Here is a 23,002-nt window from a genome sequence, read left to right on the forward strand (position 1 = left end):
AATGTGACAAGGTGAAGCAATAGTGTGTCTTTTTTGTTTTTTTGAGTGTCTTGAGAAAACATGCTGATTGAGGGAAGAAGCGAAGGTAAAGTGACCTCTACTGTTGCAGGTATCACACACACACCCGCCAGCTATTTGGTGACTGTCTACATAGGCTAGTGTTTTAGAGAGACAGTTTAGGCAGCAGCAGAGATGGCATCTTGTTGGATGACTGCTGCTCATCCCCTAACTCGGGTTATATAGGACATCTCTGACGTATGATCAGAGACTGAGACAGCAGATTCTGAGACAGCATCTGAGGGATAGCACAATGGCAAAGACTCTGGGAGTGATTTTTCAGTTGGAGGAGTCCCATTCAATAACTCCTCTTCCAGTGATTATGAGAGAGGTGATGAGGACAGTCCTGCTGTCCCTTAGCAAGTACAGTCTGTGCTTCGGGACAGTAGTGGGTTAGTCCAGCCCAGAGAGCAGGTGCATGCTGTGACAAGCACAGAGAGAGTGCTCTCTTGTGAGCTCCCCAATTTAGTTCAGCCCTAAATTCCACCGCCCAAATCGTTTTGTGGAGACATCAAAATTATCTATCACAAAACCCTACCAAACCCAGACATTTCTGGAAACTAGACATCCGGAGGAGTTCAAAGAGGTGGACTTGTGTGGATTCCCCAACGTTTTCTTACCCAGAATACCCTGCAAAGCTGAAATGTTGAATAAAAACTCTATTTTGTCTTGCATTTCTCTTACACAAACTACAGGAATATGTTGGGATCCACAAAATTCCTACCACCCAGTGTTTCCCGACATGTCCTGATAAAAATGCTACCCCGCTTGAGTGCCTGTACCTAGTGCCTATGTCAGGAATGGATCACCCCAGGGTCAATAATTGCCCTCAAGTAAAGACCAACATTGACCGTTGTGTGATCTATTCCTGACAGAGCACTAAGCCTACCCACACAAGTGAGGTACCATTTTTATCGGGAGACTTGGGGGAATGCTGAGTGGAAGGAAATTTGAGGCTCCTCTCAGATCCCAGAACTTTCTATCACCGAAATGGGAGGAATAAGTGTTTTTTTGCCAAATATTGAGATTTGCAAAGGATTCTGGGTAGCAGAACCTGGTGAAAGCGCCAGAAGTTACCCCATCCTGGGTTCCCCTAGGTGTCTAGTTTAAAAAAATGCAGAGGTTTAGTAGGTTTTCCTAGGTACCGGCTGAGCTAGAGACCAAAATCCACAGCTAGACACTTTACAAAAAAGTGTCAGTTATCAATCTAAAAATGTGATGTGTCCATGTGGCGTTTTGGGGCATTTCCTGTTGCGAGCACTAGGCCTACCAACACAAGTGAGGTAACATTTTTATCGGGAGACCTGGGGGAATGCTGAGTGGAAGGAAATGTGTGGCTCCTCTCAGATTCCAGAACTTTGCAGCACCAAAATGTGCAAGAAAAGTATTTTATTTGTCAAATTTTGAGGTTTGCAAAGGATTTTGCATAACAGAACCTGGTGAGGGACCCACAAGTCCCCCCATCCTCGATTCCCCTAGGTGTCTGTTTTAAAAAATGCACAGGTTTGGTAGGGTTCCCTAGGTCCCTACTGAGCAAGAAGCCAAAGACCACAGCTAGGCACTTTCCAAAAAACACGTCCGATTTCAATGTAAAAATGTGATGTGTCCATGTTGGATATCCTCTTGCGGGCAGTAGGCCTACCAACACAAGTGAGATACCATTTCTTTCGGAAGACTTTGGGGGAACACAGCACATAATAGCAGATCAAGTGTTATTGCCCATTGTTTTTCTCTACATTTTTTCCTTTCAAATGTCAGACAGTGTGTAAAAAAGAAGTCTATTTGAGAAATGCCCTGTAATTCACATGCTAGTATGGGGACCCCGGAATTCAGAGATGTGCAAATAACCACTGCTTCTCAACACCTTATCGTGTGCCCATTCCGGAAATGCAAAGGTTTCCTTGATACCTATTTTTCAATCTTTATATTTCACCAAATGAATTGCTATATACCCGGTATACAATTAAAACCCATTGCAAAGTGCAGCTCATTTATTGGCTCTGGGCACTTAGGGTTCTTGATGAACCTACAAGCCCTATATATCCCCGCAGCCAGAAGCATCCAGCAGATGTAACAGTATATTGCTTTTAAAAATCTGCCATAGCTGAAAAAAGTTATAGAAGAAAACGTGGCAGGAAATGGCTCTTTTTTTCACCTCAATTTCAATATATTTTTATTTTAGTTGTTACTTTTTGTAGTAAAACCTTGAAGGATCTAGACAAATGACCCCTTGCTGAATTCAAAATGTTGTCTACTTTTGAGAAATGTTTAGCGCTACGGGATCCAGCATTGGTTTGACACAATTTCTTACATTAACTGGAAAGAGGCCAAAAGCACAGAAAATAGTGACAATGGGATATGTCCCAATAAAATGCCAAAATTGTGTTGAAAGTGTGTTTTTCTGATTCAAGTCTGCCTGCTCATAAAAGCTGGGAAGATGGTGATTTCAGCACCACAAACCCTGTGTTGATGCCATTTTCAGGGAACAAAACGTGCTTTCTTCAGCATCCCTTTTGTCCCATTTTTCTGGAAAAAAAACAACATTTTAGCTGTATTTTGGCTAATTTCTTGGAACCCACAAACTCTGTGTACTTTTAGAGTCTCTAGGATGTTGGAAAAAAGGACACACATTTGGCATGTATAGTTTATGTGGACAAAAAATTATGAAGACCTAAGCGCAAACTACCTCTAATAGCCAGAAAATGGCTCAGCACTGGGGGGGATGGCCCAGCAGCTAAGGGGTTAAGCCACTCTATGATTTAATACACCCAGATTCCTCAAGCAGACACTGGACATGCATCCTTGGAGGACTGCAGCAGGATATGCCAAAAGCAAAACAATTGCACACCAGTGACAAGAAAACAAATTTGGTCATCAGAATAATTACTGGTGCCATTGGGTTCACTTATAACACCTTTAACGAAGGTGACACGGTGCCCATAGCATACAAATCTCATTTATACTCCAATACAGAACAACGCTTTGCACCCACAGAAAAAATTCTAACTTCAGTACAGATGGTTGTTATAAAGGAGAGGCCGCTTGCCCAAGGGAAACGCATGATTGTTCTTACCCCAGTGCCAGCCTTAGAGGCTGTCACCAAAGTAAGCGTTCCTAACGCTAAATCATTACCTCCACATTGGTTCAATGGACAACCTCCCTGACTGCCACTGATGTTGATTACATCTTTGATCCAAAACTTCAAACACAAGAATTTCCCCAATACGAACAGGGGTACCCGGTACCTCTTAACATCTTGCCATTTGACAGATACGACACTGTCATTTACAGTGATGTTTCAGCACAACCAGCTGTAGGTACAAAATATCAATATTCAGTCGCTTGCCCAGCCTTGAGTGGGGTGATGAAGGATGGTGTATTCTACCCTCACAATACCTACACACAGACCCTAGGGGACTGCACAGCACAACGGTTGAATTCAAAGCCCTCAATCTTGAACTGGAACATACTGATCGAAGACACCTTTCATTGCTAGTGTGATTCGTACTACTGTGTCCATTGCTACAATGATTATCTTAATTATTTGTGGATGAACAGATTCACCGACTCGAAGGGGAACACCATAAAAGACAAAATTCTGTCGGGGAGAGTCGTTGATCTTAAGAATAAGCTACCTGATGCTCATGTAGTCCATACATTGGGTCACCAACGTGTAGGAAACACTTTGGCTGATGAAGCAGCCAAATCCGCAGTAGCTATGGCTTCTGTTGCTGCAGTGACTCATTCTCAGACGAGATTGGAAAAGGAAATTCTGGCTGCAGTGAAAGCTTCAGCTGAAGGTAAGCCTCTCCCAAAAGCATAGCCTGCTAAGTATTCTTACCACATCAGTCCACAGAATGCTGCCTTTGCAGCAATTCCTGGTGTGGAAGACTGAGTGATCCCCATGGGAGATCGAGTGATTCCCAATGAAGAACAGAGATTAGATCTCATCAAAGCAGTGCATGAGGGTGTTGCATCTGCTCATGATGTTGTTGCGGCCACAATACCACTCTTACAGAAACACTTCGGATGGTCATGTCTATACAAACAGACCAAGAAATATGTCCATTTTGACATTTGTCAGCAGATAAAAGGCTCACCACAGACATCCCTCTGAGTGTCCAGCACGCCAGTATAATTTGTGTACCTGGACCATTGTCGTCACCTTCAACCTGATGGTGCATACTAATGCATCTTAGTAGCTGTAGATTCTTATTCTAGATTGTTGTGGGTATGGCCACAGCGGACGGCTGACGTTTGTACTGTTACAAAAGACTCTCTGATCATTATCGGTACATATTCGGTTGCAGTATTCCAGTCGGACCAGGGCTCTGCCTTTGTCTCTAAGGCATTCTGGGGCAACATGAGGATAATGGATGTTGAACTCCATTACTCCTCACCCTACCATCTTGAGGGTAATTCAGAGAAGAGGAATCAAGATCTAAAGCAGTCCTTAATGGCTAGAGTATTAGGTTCAGGCCACAGTTGGCTTCATCACCTATATGGGCGTTCCAGAGAGCAATGAATAATCTGGCAAGATGGTCCTTGGGCGGATGCACTCCTTACAAGGTCCTCCTTGGGATACCTATGTATGCTCCAGATCTAGATGGCTCTGGTATGGTGGCAGCAGACACACCTTTTAACATAAATGAACGTCTCACTTTTATACAGGACCTTCATAAAATTCTTGATGATAATTCGTCCGACAGTGCTGCCATCTTAGGAAAAAGGGATTTGCCAACAACTTCTACTTGCTGGATTCTTAAAGTCGGGGTTCTGGTTTGAAAGGCGTTTGCTGTGAAGAAGGAATTCAGCCCATCCTACAGAGCCAGGTCCCAGTCCTGGGAATTCCCGGTACACAGAACAATCATCTTACCAATGCTGCCAGGCTCTGAAGCAAACAGATTTGTCTCCATCAACAACATAAAACTACACCATGTGGCCAAACCTACACAGTAGCCCTAGAGGTCCATTGGGTAGTTCCCTATCACTACTCAACAGGACATGCCTCTTCAAAGAAGAAACAACAACTCTTCTACCTACACCAGCATGTACAACGATGCCACAAATGTCTCCTCGAGCTTGGCGAAAGCGGAAAATGATCTTCTGTTAATTCCTGTTACCGCTGGACGAACAACAACTGTCCAAGATGTGGCTGTTTTCTACTCAAACTCAACACAAACTGATGACATCGTCTACTGTGAACCTCCATGTGAAGTGGATTCATCCACCAGAAATGAACAGACTCTTATGTCTGCAGAGACTGCTTCTGGTTACTTCATCAACATTGATCATTCCTCTTCAACTTCATCTGCGCCTGCAACTGAAACTGTTTCAAAGACATGTAAGCTGTACATATGTCTTAAAACTAACTATATTGTTCATACATGGAATTATCTGTTGACATTTCTGACATTGCTTGCCTTTCTGTTAAGGATTGGTTTCATGGCTGTTTTCTTTCTCTTGATAAATGGTCATTATCTTCTTGACAGCTCGACTGTCGAGCCAGTGGATGAAGTACTAACTCCATTTCTTTACTTACATAAGGTCTGAAAAGACTTGTCCCTTGTGAACATTACAGCTGTACCAATTCCAGATATGATTGCCTGGGATGAAGTTCCCTTTGATAACTGAGGCCTACTGAGGTCACACAAATTTTATATATCTTAAAAATTTCAATTACTGATGTAATTACACCTGGTGTTGTTTTTGATGCCTGGGATATTCGAACAGTTGATTCAATGCTTGTGGAGCTGCAAGACAATACTGTATTTGAAAGTGATGATGTGTATACTAACACGAAGAATTATGGGGAAATGTTATGCTAGAACAGTTGGGGACATTTCTTATTGCACCGAGCAACAAGACATAAATCAGTATTTAACTATACAAAGTGGGAACACTGTTCTACTCCTCCAGTGGGGGGTCCCAAAAAGTACACAGACACATTTGCATATTTTTCTGGGCACAACACTACACATGCAGTCATAGTACTTCAAGTTACAACCTTCTAAAATTAGGCAGATTTTGCTAAGAAACACCTAATTGATCTATTTAGATTCATTTGTCTACCGACTTGCAGTTGAATTATACGAATACTGGGAGAACACTATTGATGTGAAAAGTATATAGGGAACACAAGCATGGCAAATTCAGGGTAGGGAAACTTTATTTAGAGCATGCCTTATTTCTGTTCAAATGAGTTTCTTAAATTACACAATTCAACAGACATCCTGTCTTGGGTTAGTAAAAATGAAGGAAATTAATGGGTCCAGTATCCTCACACTGGCCAAAATCACAACTGTCAATCCTTCCTAAATGTCACTGAGGAAGAATTAGATGTTAAGGTTCGGGATCGTACCTATAATTCTTCACTTTCCAGTCCCGGCGGGTGGGTATTGTGGCCAATGGACACACATGGGTATCAGACACGTTTTATTAATTCCTCTGAGAATTTCAAGATTAGCTGGCTGGACCCTCGCTTTGTTTCGGGTCAACACTCGAGTATAGTTACCACATACATTGTGGGTAAACTGTGCCAGCAATGGTTACAGATTAACACCTTAGCAGCAGTTAAAGACCATCTTAATACGCTATTGGAAGATGCAGATTTACAAGGTTTCTTGCTAGGTCTGAGAAAGCACTGCTCTAACAGATTCCTGTGTGCCGTATACAAAGAGACCTGGAAGCTTTCTCAAATGGAAGCAGCTGCGTGTTTAAGGCAGAATGATACGGAACATTAGGAAAAGGGCTTTAGCTGTTGTCAATTGTTAGAAATGGGGTCTGTGGTTGGCAGTCAGTTTGCACTATGTCCAAGGAGGGACTCTCACTCTAGTCAGGGCAAGGGAGATACTCACTTAAGATAACCCCTGCTCACCCCCTTGGTAGCTTGGTACAAGCAGTCAGGCTTATCTCAAAGGCAATATGTAAAGTATTGTTACCAAAACACACAGTAACATGGTAAAAACAGCTCGAAATGGACACCACACCAGTTTGGAAAAATAGCCAATATTTATCTAAATCAAACAAGACCAACACGACAAAGCTCTAACATACACAAGTAAAGTTATGAATTTTTAAAATAATAGAATCTTACTCAATGGAAAACAATGGAAATGTTGTTGTTACACAAAGTACCTGGTTTGCATAAAAACTAAAGCCACATGGGTGAGCGTGCATCAGAAAAGTCAGTGATGCGTTGAATCCTTACTCGCAAGTGAAGCTGTGTGTCATTTCTTTTCCAGTCAGGTAGGTGATGCATTGTTTTTCTCTCCCTCAAGAGACTGATGCGCGAATTTGCAGATGGGCACCTCGGGTCCCTGCAGGTTTACATCGATTTTGTCACCCAGCGAAGTTGCATGCGAAATCTGGCTGCACAAGAATCCCCGCTGTGTGGTGTTTGCATGGATTTTAACAGCTGCAAGCGGGTATTGCAATGTCTCTCCAGTGGAGATGCAGGTGATGTGTCGATTGCAGACTCGATGCGGGTAGCGCCGTTTTGCAGGTGGTGCATCAACATTTTCCCTGCACGCCTCCTGTGCATGGATTTACACCTTGGTTCCACCAGCCTCACCTTTAAAGGGCCCGAAGACTGGATAAAGTACAACTTGGCAGAGTAGGAGTCTCAGCAGAGAGTCCAGGTGGCAGAAAAGTCTTTGATGGCCCTGAGACTTCAAAACAGGAGGCAAGTTCAGTCCAAGCCCCTGGAGACACTTCACAAGCAGAAATATACCACAATGTCCAGTCTTTGTCCTCTTTCAGGCAAAAGCAGCAACTGCAGGCCAACCCAGAAAAGCACAGTCACAGGCAAAGGAATAGTACTCCTCCTCCAGCTCTTCAGATCTTCTCCTTAGCAGAGGTTTCTCTTAGTTCCAGAAGTAATCTGAAAATCAAGGGTTTTGGCTCCAATACCTATGCCCCTTTTTGTCTTTATAGTAGGATAACTTCAAAGGAAAGTTTCTGTTGTTCACAAAATCCTGCCTTGCCCAGGCCTGGCATCAGACACACACCAGGGGGTTGGAGATGGCATTGTGCAAGGGCAGACACCACAGCCCATTCAGGTGTTAGTGTCAGCTCCACCCTGCACTCTAGCCCAGATGACTCATCAGTATATACAGGCTACATCCCAGCTCCCTTTGTGTCACTGTCTAGTGCAGATTCACAAACAGCCCAACTGTTAGTCTGACCCAGACAGGGAATACACAAGCAGGCAGAGTCACAGAATGGTTTAAGCAAGAAAATGCCCACTTTCTAAAAGTGGCATTTTCAAAGTGACAATCTAAAAAACAACTTTACCAAATCATGTATTTAATTGTGAGTTCAGGGACCCCAAACTCCACATCTCCATCTGCTCCCAAAGGGAAACTGCACTTAAAAGATGTTTAAAGGCAGCCCCCATAGTACCCTCTGAGAGAGATATGCCTTGCAACAGTGAAAAACAAATTTGGCAATGCTTCTCTGTTAGGACATGTAAAACACCTCAGGACATGTCCTACTTTTAACATACACTGCACCCTGTCCCTGGGACTACCCAGGGCCTACTTTAGGGGTGCCTTACATGTATAAAACAGGAAGGTTTGGTCCTAGCAAGTGGGTACACTTGCCAGGTCGAATTGGCAATTTAAAACTGCACACAAAGACACTGCAGTGTCAGGTCTGAGCTATGTTTACAGGGCTACTTATGTGGGTGGCAAAGTCAGTGCTGCAGGCTCACTAGTAGCATTTGATTTACAGGCCATGGTCACCTCTAGTGCACTTTACTAGGGACTTACTAGTAAATTAAATGTGCCAATCATGGAAAAACCAATTACACATGCAATTTACACAGGGAGCACTTGCACTTCAGTACTGGTTAGCAGTGGTAAAGTGCCCAGAGTGCAAAAACAAAGTCCAGCACAGAGTCAAAACATAGGAAGCAGAGGCAAAAAGACAGGAGAGACTATGCCAAGGATGCCAGGTCTAACATCGATAATGGCATGAATGCACTTTATATACACCCTTAATAACAGGGGGGCATATTTTAGCGCCAACATGGCATCATTTTTTTTATTCTAAGGTGGTGCTAAAGTGGTATTTTCCTGGGTCATATTTAGAAAGTGGCTCAATGTGTGCATTGCGCCACTTTGTAAACCATTGCGCCACATTATGCCTGCACCAGGAAAAATATATGCAAGGGGAGCATTCCCCCGTTTTGGGGAGGGGCGGGTGGAAAAAAGGCACAAGGAAATCTCAGAGATTTCCCTGTGCCTTTTTTTCATCACTTTTAAATGCCTGCGCAGAGCAGACGTTAAAAGGGGGCATACCATTATTTATAATGGGCCCCTATGTACTCTGCAGGAGTAGCACTAAAATGTTGGCGCTACTACTGCAGAGTACATCAGTAGCGTCATAAAAAAATGATGCTATTGGCCCCTACCCTGAGCTATGGTGCGCTGTATTTTAAATACAGCACACACATGGTGACGGTAGGGGGTGCTAAGAAGTGCAAGGAAAGTGAGGCTGCACTGGGTGCAGTGCCACTTTCCTTAAATCTGCACCATAGTGTCATCTGCGATTGACATAACTCAGAATGACATGATGTACAAAGTCAGTTGTGTTCCATCGTGCAGTTGGGTTGGACGATACAGATTCAGAAAAATGGCCACATTCCATAGAAATATATTAACAGTAGTGACCTGTTTGCTGTGCTTAACTTATCCAGGGAACAACAGACAATGGCTAAAAGGGAAGCAAGTTTCAAGGGAAGCGAGTAGAGAAGTGAGAAAATCTGTCTTTCATGGTTGCAGAAAGTCCATCAACAGTATGGCTCGTACATGGCATTATATATCTGCCTAATTCCACCTTTCATTTAACAAAATGCTTGAAGCATCTTGCAGTGGGCAGATACGAGTGGCTAGGGGATACCTATATGAAACAAGAATGGGAGTTACCCTTTGAATATAAATGTCTGAACAGCGAAACAGAACTTTCTCAGCGGTAACAAATGTGAGAATACTGTTAGTCATTCTATGATTTGCAAACAGATGTCCATTTATGGTCTTTTCAATGCACGGGGTCACAAACTTGGCCTGTTTTCTGAAGAGTACTCCCATCCCTTTGATTTGTCCAGCATTTCATATACTTTTGAATGGAAGTTATGTGGTCCTGAACGAACAGAGCTATTGCTGTATGAGACCTGGAATTGCCTACGCGATGTCAGTCTCTAAGACTGTAACTTGTTGTGGACATGTTTTATTCTCCCCCACACAAGATATAAGAGTAGCAGAAATATGGCCGCACATTGATACAACTAATGTAAATTCTGACAAGCTGAGCAGACTAAAGGAGCTACTGTTCCAGAAACATGTTGCGCTGACATCGGATAGAGAGACGTATGCTCTCTAGCAAGATCATCAGCCGAGATACAATCCCTATTAAATACCAACTTCCCAAAGCTCTTTGGAGAGCTGGTATCTAGAATATTCAACGATTCAAGCACTACGGGGATTGTGCACTTCTTTAAGGCTGTCTGGTTTGGTACTCAACACCTCCCAATCCGGATTCCGCAGAAACCACAGAACCGAGACTGCACTCATTGCTGCCACAGAAGACATTAGGACCATGCTCGACGAAGGAGAAACAGCAGCACTCATCCGCCTGGACCTCTCCGCAGCTTTCGACACGGTATGTCATCACACTCTCCGCACACACCTCCACAACACTAGAATCCGTGACAAGGCACTCGACTGGATCTCATCATTTTTCTCAGGCAGAACCCAGAGAGTCCGCCTCCCACCGTTCTTGTCAGAAGCCTCCAGAATCATCTGTGGCGTTCCCCAAGGATCTTCGCTCAGCCCCACGCTCTTCAGCGTTCACATGGCCCCCCTCGCCAACATCGCACAAACCCACCACAGAAGAAAACGTGGAAGGAAATGGCTCTTTTTTTCACCTCAATTTCAATATATTTTTATTTTAGTTGTTACTTTCCGTAGTAAAACCTTGAAGGATATAGACAAATGACCCCTTGCTGAATTCAAAATGTTGTCTACTTTTGAGAAATGTTTAGCGCTCCGGGATCCAGCATTGGTTTGACACAATTTCTGACATTAACTGGAAAGAGGCCAAAAGCACAGAAAATAGTGAAAATGGGGTATGTCCCAATAAAATGCCAAAATTGTGTTGAAAGTGTGTTTTTCTGATTCAAGTCTGCCTGCTCATAAAAGCTGGGAAGATGGTGATTTCAGCACCACAAACCCTGTGTTGATGCCATTTTCAGGGAACAAAACATGTGCTTTCTTCAGCATCCCTTTTGTTCCATTTTTCTGCGAAAAAAAAACACATTTTTAGCTGTATTTTGGCTAATTTCTTGGAACCCACAAACTCTGTGTACTTTTAGAGTCTCTAGGATGTTGGAAAAAAGGACACAAATTTGGCATGTATAGTTTATGTGGACAAAAAGTTATGAAGACCTAAGCGCAAACTACCTCTAATAGCCAGAAAATGGCTCAGCACTGGGGGGATGGCCCAGCAGCTAAGGGGTTAAGCCACTCTATGATTTAATACGCCCAGATTCCTCAAGCAGACACTGGACATGCATCCTTGGAGGACTGCAGCAGGACATGCCAAAAGCAAAACAATTGCACACCAGTGAAGAGAAAACAAATTTGGTCATCAGAATAATTGCTGGTGCCGTTGGGTTCACTTATAACACCTTTAACGAAGGTGACACGGTGCCCATAGCATACAAATCTCATTTATACTCCAATACAGAACAATGCTTTGCACCCACAGAAAAAATTCTAACTTCAGTACAGATGGTTGTCACAAAGGAGAGGCTGCTTGCCCAAGGGAAACGCATGATTGTTCTTACCCCAGTGCCAGCCTTAGAGGCTGTCACCAAAGTAAGCGTTCCTAATGCTAAAGCATTACCTCCACATTGGATTCAATGGACAACCTCCCTGACTGCCACCGATGTTGATTACATCTTTGATCCAAAACTTCAAACACAAGAATTTCCCCAATACGAACAGGGGTACCCGGCACCTCTTAACATGTTGCCACTTGACAGATACCACACTGTCATTTACAGTGATGTTTCAGCACAACCAGCTGTAGGTACAAAATATCAATATTCAGTCGCTTGCCCAGCCGTGAGTGGGGTGATGAAGGATGGTGTATTCCACCCTCACAATACCTACACACAAACCCGAGGGGACTGCACAGCACAACTGGTTGAATTCAAAGCCCTCAATCTTGAACTGGAACATACTGATCGAAGACACCTTTCATTGCTAGTGTGTGATTCGTACTACTGTGTCCATTGCTACAATGATTATCTTAATTATTTGTGGATGAACGGATTTACCGACTCAAAGGGGAACACCATAAAAGACAAAATTCTGTCGGGGAGAGTGGTTGATCTTAAGAATAAGCTACCTGATGCTCATGTAGTCCATACATTGGGTCACCAATGTGTAGGAAACACTTTGGCTGATGAAGCAGCCAAAACCGCAGTAGCTATGGCTTCTGTTGCTGCAGTGACTCATTCTCAGACGAGATTGGAAAAGGAAATTCTGGCTGCAGTGAAAGCTTCAGCTGAAGGTAAGCCTCTCCCAAAAGCATAGCCTGCTAAGTATTCTTACCACATCAGTCCAGAGAATGCTGCCTTTGCAGCAATTCCTGGTGTGGAAGACTGAGTGATCCCCATGGGAGATCGAGTGATTCCCAATGAAGAACAGAGATTAGATCTCATCAAAGCAGTGCATGAGGGTGTTGCATCTGCTCATGATGTTGTTGTGGCCACAATACCACTCTTACAGAAACACTTCGGATGGTCATGTCTATACAAACAGATCAAGCAATATGTTCTTTGCTGTGACATTTGTCAGCAGATAAAAGGCTCACTACAGACATCCCTCTGAGTGTCCAGCAGGCCAGTACAATTTGTGTACCAGGACCATTGTCGTCACCTTCAACCTGATGGTGCATACTAATGCATCTTAGCAGCTGTAGATTCTTATTCTAGATTGTTGTGGGTATGGCCACAGCGGCCGGCTGACGTTTGTACTGTTATAAAAGACTCTCTGATCTTTATCGGTACATATGCGGTTGCAGTATTCCAGTCGGACCACGGCTCTGCCTTTGTCTCTAAGGCATTCTGGGGCAACATGAGGATAATGGATGTTGAACTCCATTACTCCTCACCCTACCATCTCGAGGGTAATTCAGAGAAGAGGAATCAAGATCTAAAGCAGTCCTTAATGGCTAGAGTATTAGGTTCAGGCCACAGTTGGCTTCATCACCTATATGGGCGTTCCAGAGAGCAATAAATAATCTGGCAAGATGGTCCTTGGGCGGACGCACTCCTTACAAGGTCCTCCTTAGGATACCTATGTATGCTCCAGATCTAGATGGCTCTGGTATGGTGGCAGCAGACACACCTTTTAACATAAATGAACGTCTCACTTTTATACAGGACCTTCAGAAAATTCATGATGATAATTCGTCCGACAGTGCTGCCATCTTAGGAAATAGGGATTTGCCAACAACTTCTACTTGCTGGATTCTTAAAGTCGGGGTTCTGGTTTGAAAGGCGTTTGCTGAGAAGAAGGAATTCAGCCCATCCTACAGAGCCAGGTCCCAGTCCTGGGAATACCCGGTACACAGAACAATCATCTTACCAATGCTGCCAGGCTCTGAAGCAAACAGATTTGTCTCCATCAACAACATAAAACTACACCATGTGGCCAAACCTACACAGTAGCCCTAGAGATCCATTGGGTAGTTCCCGGTCCCCTATCACTACTCAACAGGACATGCCTCTTCAAAGAAGAAACAACTCTTCTACCTACACCAGCATGTACAACGATGCCAGAAATGTCTCCTCGAGCTTGGCGAGAGCGGAAAATGATCTTCTGTTAATTCCTGTTACCGCTGGACGAACAACAACTGTCCAAGATGTGGCTGTTTTCTACTCAAACTCAACACAAACTGATGACATCATCTACTGTGAACCTCCATGTGAAGTGGATTCATCCACCAGAAATGCACAGACTCTTGTGTCTGCAGAGACTGCTTCTGGTTACTTCATCAACATTGATCATTCCTCTTCAACTTCATCCGCGCCTGCAACTGAAACTGTTTCAAAGACAGGTAAGCTGTACATATGTCTTAAAACTAACTATTTTGTTTATACATGGAATTATCTGTTGACATTTCTGACATTGCTTGCCTTTCTGTTAAGGATTGGTTTCATGGCTGTTTTCTTTCTCTTGATAAAGGGTCATTATCTTCTTGACAGCTCGACTGTTGAGCCAGTGGATGAAGTACTAACTCCATTTCTTTACTTACATAAGGTCTGAAAAGACTTGTCCCTTGTGAACATTACAGCTGTACCAATTCCAGATAGGATTGCCTGGGATAAAGTTCCCTTTGATAACTGAGGCCTACTGAGGTCACACAAATGTTATATATCTTCAAAATTTCAATTACTGATGGAATTACACCTGGTGTTGTTTTTGATGCCTGGGATATTCGAACAGTTGATTCAATGCTTGTGGAGCTGCAAGACAAGACTGTATTTGAAAGTGATGATGTGTATACTAACACGAAGAATAATGGGGAAATGTTATGCTAGAACAGTTGGGGACATTTCTTATTGCACCGAGCAACAAGACATAAAACACTGTTCTACACCTCCAGTGGGGAGTCCCAAAAAGTACACAGACACATTTGCATATCTTTCTGGGCACAACACTACACATGCAGTCATAGTACTTCAAGTTACAACCTTCTAAAATTAGGCAGATTTTGCTAAGAAACACCTAATTGATCTATTTAGATTCATTTGTCTACCGACTTGCAGTTGAATTATATGAATACTGGGAGAACACTATTGATGTGAAAAGTATATAGGGAACACAAGCATGGCAAATTCAGGGTAGGGAAGCTTTATTTAGAGCATGCCTTATTTCTGTTCAAATGATTTTCTTAAATTACACAATTCAACAGACATCCTGTCTTGGGTTAGCAAAAATGAAGGAAATTAGTGGGTCCAGTATCCTCACACTGGCCAAAATCACAACTGTCAATCCTTCCTAAATGTCACTGATTAAGAATTAGATGTTAAGGTTCGGGATCGTACCTATAATTCTTCACTTTCCAGTCCCGGCGGGTGGGTATTGTGGCCAATGGACACACATGGGTATCAGACACGTTTTATTAATTCCTCTGATAATTTCAAGATTAGCTGGCTGGACCCTCGCTTTGTTTCGGGTCAACACTCAAGTATAGTTACCACATACATTGTGGGTAAACTGTGCCAGCAATGGTTACAGATTAACACCTTAGCAGCAGTTAAAGACCATCTTAATACGCTATCGGAAGATGCAGATTTACAAGGTTTCTTGCTAGGTCTGAGAAAGCACTGCTCTAACAGATTCCTGTGTGCCGTAAACAAAGAGACCTGGAAGCTTTCTCAAATGGAAGCAGCTGCATGTTTAAGGCAGAATGATACGGAACATTTGGAAAAGGCTTTAGCTGTTGTCAATTGTTAGAAATGGGGTCTCTGGTTGGCAGTCAGTTTGTACTCTGTCCAAGGAGGGACTCTCACTCTAGTCAGGGCAAGGGAGATACTCACTTAAGATAACCCCTACTCACCCCCTTGGTAGCTTGGTACAAGCAGTCAGGCTTATCTCAAAGGCAATATGTAAAGTATTGTTATCAAAACACACAGTAACATGGTAAAAACACTTCGAAATGGACACCACACCAGTTTGGAAAAATAGCCAATATTTATCTAAATCAAACAAGACCAACAGGACAAAGCTCTAACATACACAAGTAAAGTTATGAATTTTTAAAATAATAGAATCTTACTCAATGGAAAACAATGGAAATGTTGTTGTTACACAAAGTACCTGGTTTGCATAAAAACTAAAGCCACATGGGTGAGCGTGCATCAGAAAAGTCAGTGATGTGTTGAATCCTTACTCGCAAGTGAAGCTGTGTGTCATTTCTTTTCCAGTCAGGTAGGTGATGCATTGTGTTTCTCTCCCTCAAGAGACTGATGGGCGAATTTGCAGACGGGCACCTCGGGTCCCTGCAGGTTTACATCGATTTTGTCACCCAGCGAAGTTGCATGCGAAATCTGGCTGCACAAGAATCCACGCTGTGTGGTGTTTGCATGGATTTTAACAGCTGCAAGCAGGTATTGCAATGTCTCTCCAGTGGAGATGCAGGTGATGTGTCGATTGCAGACTCGATGCAGGTAGCGCCGTTTTTACAGCCGTTTTGCAGGTGGTGCATCAACATTTTCCCTGCACGCCTCCTGTGCATGGATTTCCACCTTGGTTCACCAGCTTCACCTTTAAAGGGCCCGAAGACTGGATAAAGTACAACTTGGCAGAGTAGGAGTCTCAGCAGATAGTCCAGGTGGCAGAAAAGTCTTTGATGGCCCTGAGACTTCAAAACAGGAGGCAAGCTCAGTCCAAGCCCCTGGAGACACTTCACAAGCAGAAATATACCACAAAGTCCAGTCTTTGTCCTCTTTCGGGCAGAAGCAGCAACTGCAGGCCAACCCAGCAAAGCACAGTCACAGGCAGAGGAATAGTACTCCTCCTCCAGCTCTTCAGATCTTCTCCTTAGCAGAGGTTTCTCTTAGTTCCAGAAGTAATCTGAAAATCAAGGATTTTGGCTCCAATACCTATGCCCCTTTTTGTCTTTGAAGTAGGATAACTTCAAAGGACAGTCTCTGTTGTTCACAAAATCCTGCCTTGCCCAGGCCTGGCATCAGACACACACCAGGGGGTTGGAGATGGCATTGTGCAAGGGCAGACACCACAGCCCATTCAGGTGTTAGTGTCAGCTCCACCCTGCACTCTAGCCCAGATGACTCATCAGTATATGCAGGCTACATCCCAGCTCCCTTTGTGTCACTGTCTAGTGGAGATTCACAAACAGCCCAACTGTTAGTCTGACCCAGACAGGGAATACACAAGCAGGCAGAGTCACAGAATGGTTTAAGCAAGAAAATGCCCACTTTCTAAAAAAAGCATTTTCAAAGTGACAATCTAAAAACCAACTTTACCAAATCATGTATTTAATTGTGAGTTCAGGGACCCCAAACTCCACATCTCCATCTGCTCCCAAAGGGAAACTGCACTTAAAAGATGTTTAAAGGCAGCCCCCATATTACCCTATGAGAGAGATAGGCCTTGCAACAGTGAAAAACAAATTTGTCAATGCTTCTCTGTTAGGACATGTAAAACACCTCAGGACATGTCCTACTTTTAACATACACTGCACCCTGTCCCTGGGACTACCCAGGGCCTACTTTAGGGATGCCTTACATGTATAAAACAGGAAGGTTTGGTCCTAGCAAGTGGGTACACTTGCCAGGTCGAATTGACAATTTAAAACTGCACACAAAGACACTGCAGTGTCAGGTCTGAGCTATGTTTACAGGGCTACTTATGTGGGTGGCACAGTCAGTGCTGCAGGCCCACTAGTAGCATTTGATTTACAGGCCATGGTCACCTCTAGTGCACTTTACTAGGGACTTACTAGTAAATTAAATGTGCCAATCATGGAAAAACCAATTACACATGCAATTTACACAGGGAGCACTTGCACTTTAGTACTGGTTAGCAGTGGTAAAGTGCCCAGAGTACAAAAACAAAGTCCAGCACAGAGTCAAAACATAGGAAGCAGAGGCAAAAAGACAGGAGAGACTATGCCAAGGATGTCAGGTCTAACATCGATAATGGAATGAATACACTTTATATACACCCTTAATAACAGGGGGGCATATTTTAGCGCCAACATGGCATCATTTCTTTGATTCTAAGGTGGTGCTAAAGTGGCATTTTCCTGGGTCATATTTAGAAAGTGGCTCAATGTGTGCATTGCGCCACTTTGTAAACCATTGCGCCACATTATGCCTGCACCAGGCAAAATATATGCAAGGGGACCATTCCCCCGTTTTGGGGGGGGCGGGGTGGAAAAAAGGCACAAGGAAATCTTAGAGATTTCCCTGTGCCTTTTTTTTGGCACTTTTAAATGCCTGCGCAGAGCAGACGTTAAAAGGGGGCATACCATTATTTATAATGGGCCCCTATGTACTCTGCAGGAGTAGCACTAAAATGTTGGCGCTACTACTGCAGAGTACATCAGTAGCGTCATAAAAAAATGATGCTATTGCCCCCTACCCTGAGCTATGGTGCGCTGTATTTTAAATACAGCACACACATGGTGACGGTAGGGGGTGCTAAGAGGTGCAAGGAAAGTGAGGCTGCACTGGGTGCAGTGCCACTTTCCTTAAATCTGCACCATAATGTCATCTGCGATTGACATAACTCAGAATGACATGATGTACAAAGTCAGTTGTGTTCCATTGTGCAGTTGGGTTGGACGATACAGATTCTGAAAAATGGCCGCATTCCATAGAAATATATTAACAGTAGTGACCTGTTTGCTGTGCTTAACTTATCCAGGGAACAACAGACAATGGCTAAAAGAGAAGCAAGTTTCAAGGGAAGCGAGTAGAAAAGTTAGAAAAGCTGTCTTTCATGGTTGCAGAAAGTCCATCAACAGTATGGCTCGTACATGGCATTATAAATCTGCCTAATTCCACCTTTCATTTAACAAAATGCTTGAAGCATCTTGCAGTGGGCAGATACGAGTGGCTAGGGGATACCTATATGAAACAAGAATGGGAGTTACCCTTTGAATATAAATGTCTGAACAGCGAAACAGAACTTTCTCAGCGGTAACAAATGTGAGAATACTGTTAGTCATTCTATGATTTGCAAACAGATGTCCATTTATGGCCTTTCAATGCACTGGGTCACAAACTTGGCCTGTTTTCTGAAGAGTACTCCCATCCATTTGATTTGTCCAGCATTTCATATACTTTTGAATGGAAGTTATGTGGTCCTGAACGAACAGAGCTATTGCTGTATGAGACCTGGAATTGCCTACGCGATGTCAGTCTCTAAGACTGTAACTTGTTGTGGACATGTTTTATTCTCCCCCACACAAGATATAAGAGTAGCAGAAATGTGGCCGCACATTGATACACCTAATGTAAATTCTGACAAGCTGAGCAGACTAAAGGAGCTACTGTTCCAGAAACATGTTGCGCTGACATCGGATAGAGAGACGTATGCTCTCTAGCAAGATCATCAGCCGAGATACAATCCCTATTAAATACCAACTTCCCAAAGCTCTTTGGAGAGCTGGTATCTAGAATATTCAATGATTCAAGCACTACGGGGATTGTGCACTTCTTTAAGGCTGTCTGGTTTGGTACTCAACACCTCCCAATCCGGATTCCGCAGAAACCACAGAACCGAGACTGCACTCATTGCTGCCACAGAAGATATTAGGACCATGCTCGACGAAGGAGAAACAGCAGCACTCATCCTCCTGGACCTCTCCGCAGCTTTCGACACGGTATGTCATCACACTCTCCGCACACACCTCCACAACACTAGAATCCGTGACAAGGCACTCGACTGGATCTCATCATTTTTCTCAGGCAGAACCCAGAGAGTCCGCCTCCCACCATTCTTGTCAGAAGCCTCCAGAATAATCTGTGGCGTTCCCCAAGGATCTTCGCTCAGCCCCACGGTCTTCAGCGTTCACATGGCCCCCCTCGCCAACATCGCACAAACCCACCACAGAAGAAAACGTGGAAGGAAATGGCTCTTTTTTTCACCTCAATTTCAATATATTTTTATTTTAGTTGTTACTTTCTGTAGTAAAACCTTGAAGGATCTAGACAAATGACCCCTTGCTGAATTCAAAATGTTGTCTACTTTTGAGAAATGTTTAGCGCTCCGGGATCCAGCATTGGTTTGACACAATTTCTGACATTAACTGGAAAGAGGCCAAAAGCACAGAAAATAGTGAAAATGGGGTATATCCCAATAAAATGCCAAAATTGTGTTGAAAGTGTGTTTTTCTGATTCACGTCTGCCTGCTCATAAAAGCTGGGAAGATGGTGATTTCAGCACCACAAACCCTGTGTTGAAGCCATTTTCAGGGAACAAAACATGTGCTTTCTTCAGCATCTCTTTTGTCCCATTTTTCTGAAAAAAAAACAAAATTTTAGCTGTATTTTGGCTAATTTCTTGGAACCCACAAACTCTGTGTACTTTTGGAGTCTCTAGGATGTTGAAAAAAGGACACAAATTTGGCATGTATAGTTTATGTGGACAAAAAGTTATGAAGAACTAAGCGCAAACTACCTCTAATAGCCAGAAAATGGCTCAGCACTGGGGGGATGGCCCAGCAGCTAAGGGGTTAAGCCACTCTATGATTTAATACGCCCAGATTCCTCAAGCAGACACTGGACATGCATCCTTGGAGGACTGCAGCAGGACATGCCAAAAGCAAAACAATTGCACACCAGTGACAAGAAAACAAATTTGGTCATCAGAATAATTACTGGTGCCATTGGGTTCACTTATAACACCTTTAACGAAGGTGACACGGTGCCCATAGCATACAAATCTCATTTATACTCCAATACAGAACAACGCTTTGCACCCATAGAAAAAATTCAAACTTCAGTACAGATGGTTGTCATAAAGGAGAGGCTGCTTGCACAAGGGAAACGCATGATTGTTCTTACCCCAGTGCCAGCCTTAGAGGCTGTCACCAAAGTAAGCGTTCCTAATGCTAAAGCATTACCTCCACATTGGATTCAATGGACAACCTCCCTGACTGCCACCGATGTTGATTACATCTTTGATCCAAAACTTCAAACACAAGAATTTCCCCAATACGAACAGGGGTACCCGGCACCTCTTAACATCTTGCCACTTGACAGATTCCACACTGTAATTTACAGTGATGTTTCAGCACAACCAGCTGTAGGTACAAAATATCAATATTGAGTCGCTTGCCCAGCCGTGAGTGGGGTGATGAAGGATGGTGTATTCCACCCTCACAATACCTACACACAAACCCTAGGGGACTGCAGAGCACAACTGGTTGAATTCAAAGCCCTCAATCTTGAACTGGAACATACTGATCGAAGACACCTTTCATTGCTAGTGTGTGATTCGTACTACTGTGTCCATTCCTACAATGATTATCTTAATTATTTGTGGATGAACGGATTCACCGACTCAAAGGGGAACACCATAAAAGACAAAATTCTGTCGGGGAGAGTCGTTGATCTTAAGAATAAGCTACCTGATGCTCATGTAGTCCATACATTGGGTCACCAACGTGTAGGAAACACTTTGGCTGATGAAGCAGCCAAATCCACAGTAGCTATGGCTTCTGTTGCTGCAGTGACTCATTCTCAGACGAGATTGGAAAAGGAAATTCTGGCTGCAGTGAAAGCTTCAGCTGAAGGTAAGCCTCTCCCAAAAGCATAGCCTGCTAAGTATTCTTACCACATCAGTCCACAGGATGCTGCCTTTGCAGCAATTCCTGGTGTGGAAGACTGAGTGATCCCCATGGGAGATCGAGTGATTCCCAATGAAGAACAGAGATTAGATCTCATCAAAGCAGTGCATGAGGGTGTTGCATCTGCTCATGATGTTGTTGCGGCCACAATACCACTCTTACAGAAACACTTCGGATGGTCATGTCTATACAAACAGACCAAGCAATATGTCCTTTGCTGTGACATTTGTCAGCAGATAAAAGGCTCACCACAGACATCCCTCTGAGTGTCCAGCAGGCCAGTACAATTTGTGTACCTGGACCATTGTCGTCACCTTCAACCTGATGGTGCATACTAATGCATCTTAGTAGCTGTAGATTCTTATTCTAGATTGTTGTGGGTATGGCCACAGCGGCCGGCTGACGTTTGTACTGTTATAAAAGACTCTCTGATCTTTATCGGTACATATGCGGTTGCAGTATTCCAGTCGGACCAGGGCTCTGCCTTTGTCTCTAAGGCATTCTGGGGCAACATGAGGATAATGGACGTTGAACTCCATTACTCCTCACCCTACCATCTTGAGGGTAATTCAGAGAAGAGGAATCAAGATCTAAAGCAGTCCTTAATGGCTAGAGTATTAGGTTCAGGCCACAGTTGGCTTCATCACCTATATGGGCGTTCCAGAGAGCAATTAATAATCTGGCAAGATGGTCCTTGGTCGGACGCACTCCTTACAAGGTCCTCCTTAGGATACCTATGTATGCTCCAGATCTAGATGGCTCTGGTATGGTGGCAGCAGACACACCTTTTAACATAAATGAACGTCTCACTTTTATACAGGACCTTCAGAAAATTCATGATGATAATTCGTCCGACAGTGCTGCCATCTTAGGAAATAGGGATTTGCCAACAACTTCTACTTGCTGGATTCTTAAAGTCGGGATTCTGGTTTGAAAGGCGTTTGCTGTGAAGAAGGAATTCAGCCCATCCTACAGAGCCAGGTCCCAGTCCTGGGAATACCCGGTACACAGAACAATCATCTTACCAATGCTGCCAGGCTCTGAAGCAAACAGATTTGTCTCCATCAACAACATAAAACTACACCATGTGGCCAAACCTACACAGTAGCCCTAGAGATCCATTGGGTAGTTCCCGGTCCCCTATCACTACTCAACAGGACATGCCTCTTCAAAGAAGAAACAACTCTTCTACCTACACCAGCATGTACAACGATGCCAGAAATGTCTCCTCGAGCTTGGCGAGAGCGGAAAATGATCTTCTGTTAATTCCTGTTACCGCTGGACGAACAACAACTGTCCAAGATGTGGCTGTTTTCTACTCAAACTCAACACAAACTGATGACATCATCTACTGTGAACCTCCATGTGAAGTGGATTCATCCACCAGAAATGCACAGACTCTTGTGTCTGCAGAGACTGCTTCTGGTTACTTCATCAACATTGATCATTCCTCTTCAACTTCATCCGCGCCTGCAACTGAAACTGTTTCAAAGACAGCTAAGCTGTACATATGTTTTAAAACTAACTATTTTGTTTATACATGGAA

The sequence above is a fragment of the Pleurodeles waltl genome, chromosome 4_1 (assembly GCF_031143425.1).
Source record: "Pleurodeles waltl isolate 20211129_DDA chromosome 4_1, aPleWal1.hap1.20221129, whole genome shotgun sequence".
In the NCBI taxonomy this organism is placed as follows: Eukaryota; Metazoa; Chordata; class Amphibia; order Caudata; family Salamandridae; genus Pleurodeles; species Pleurodeles waltl.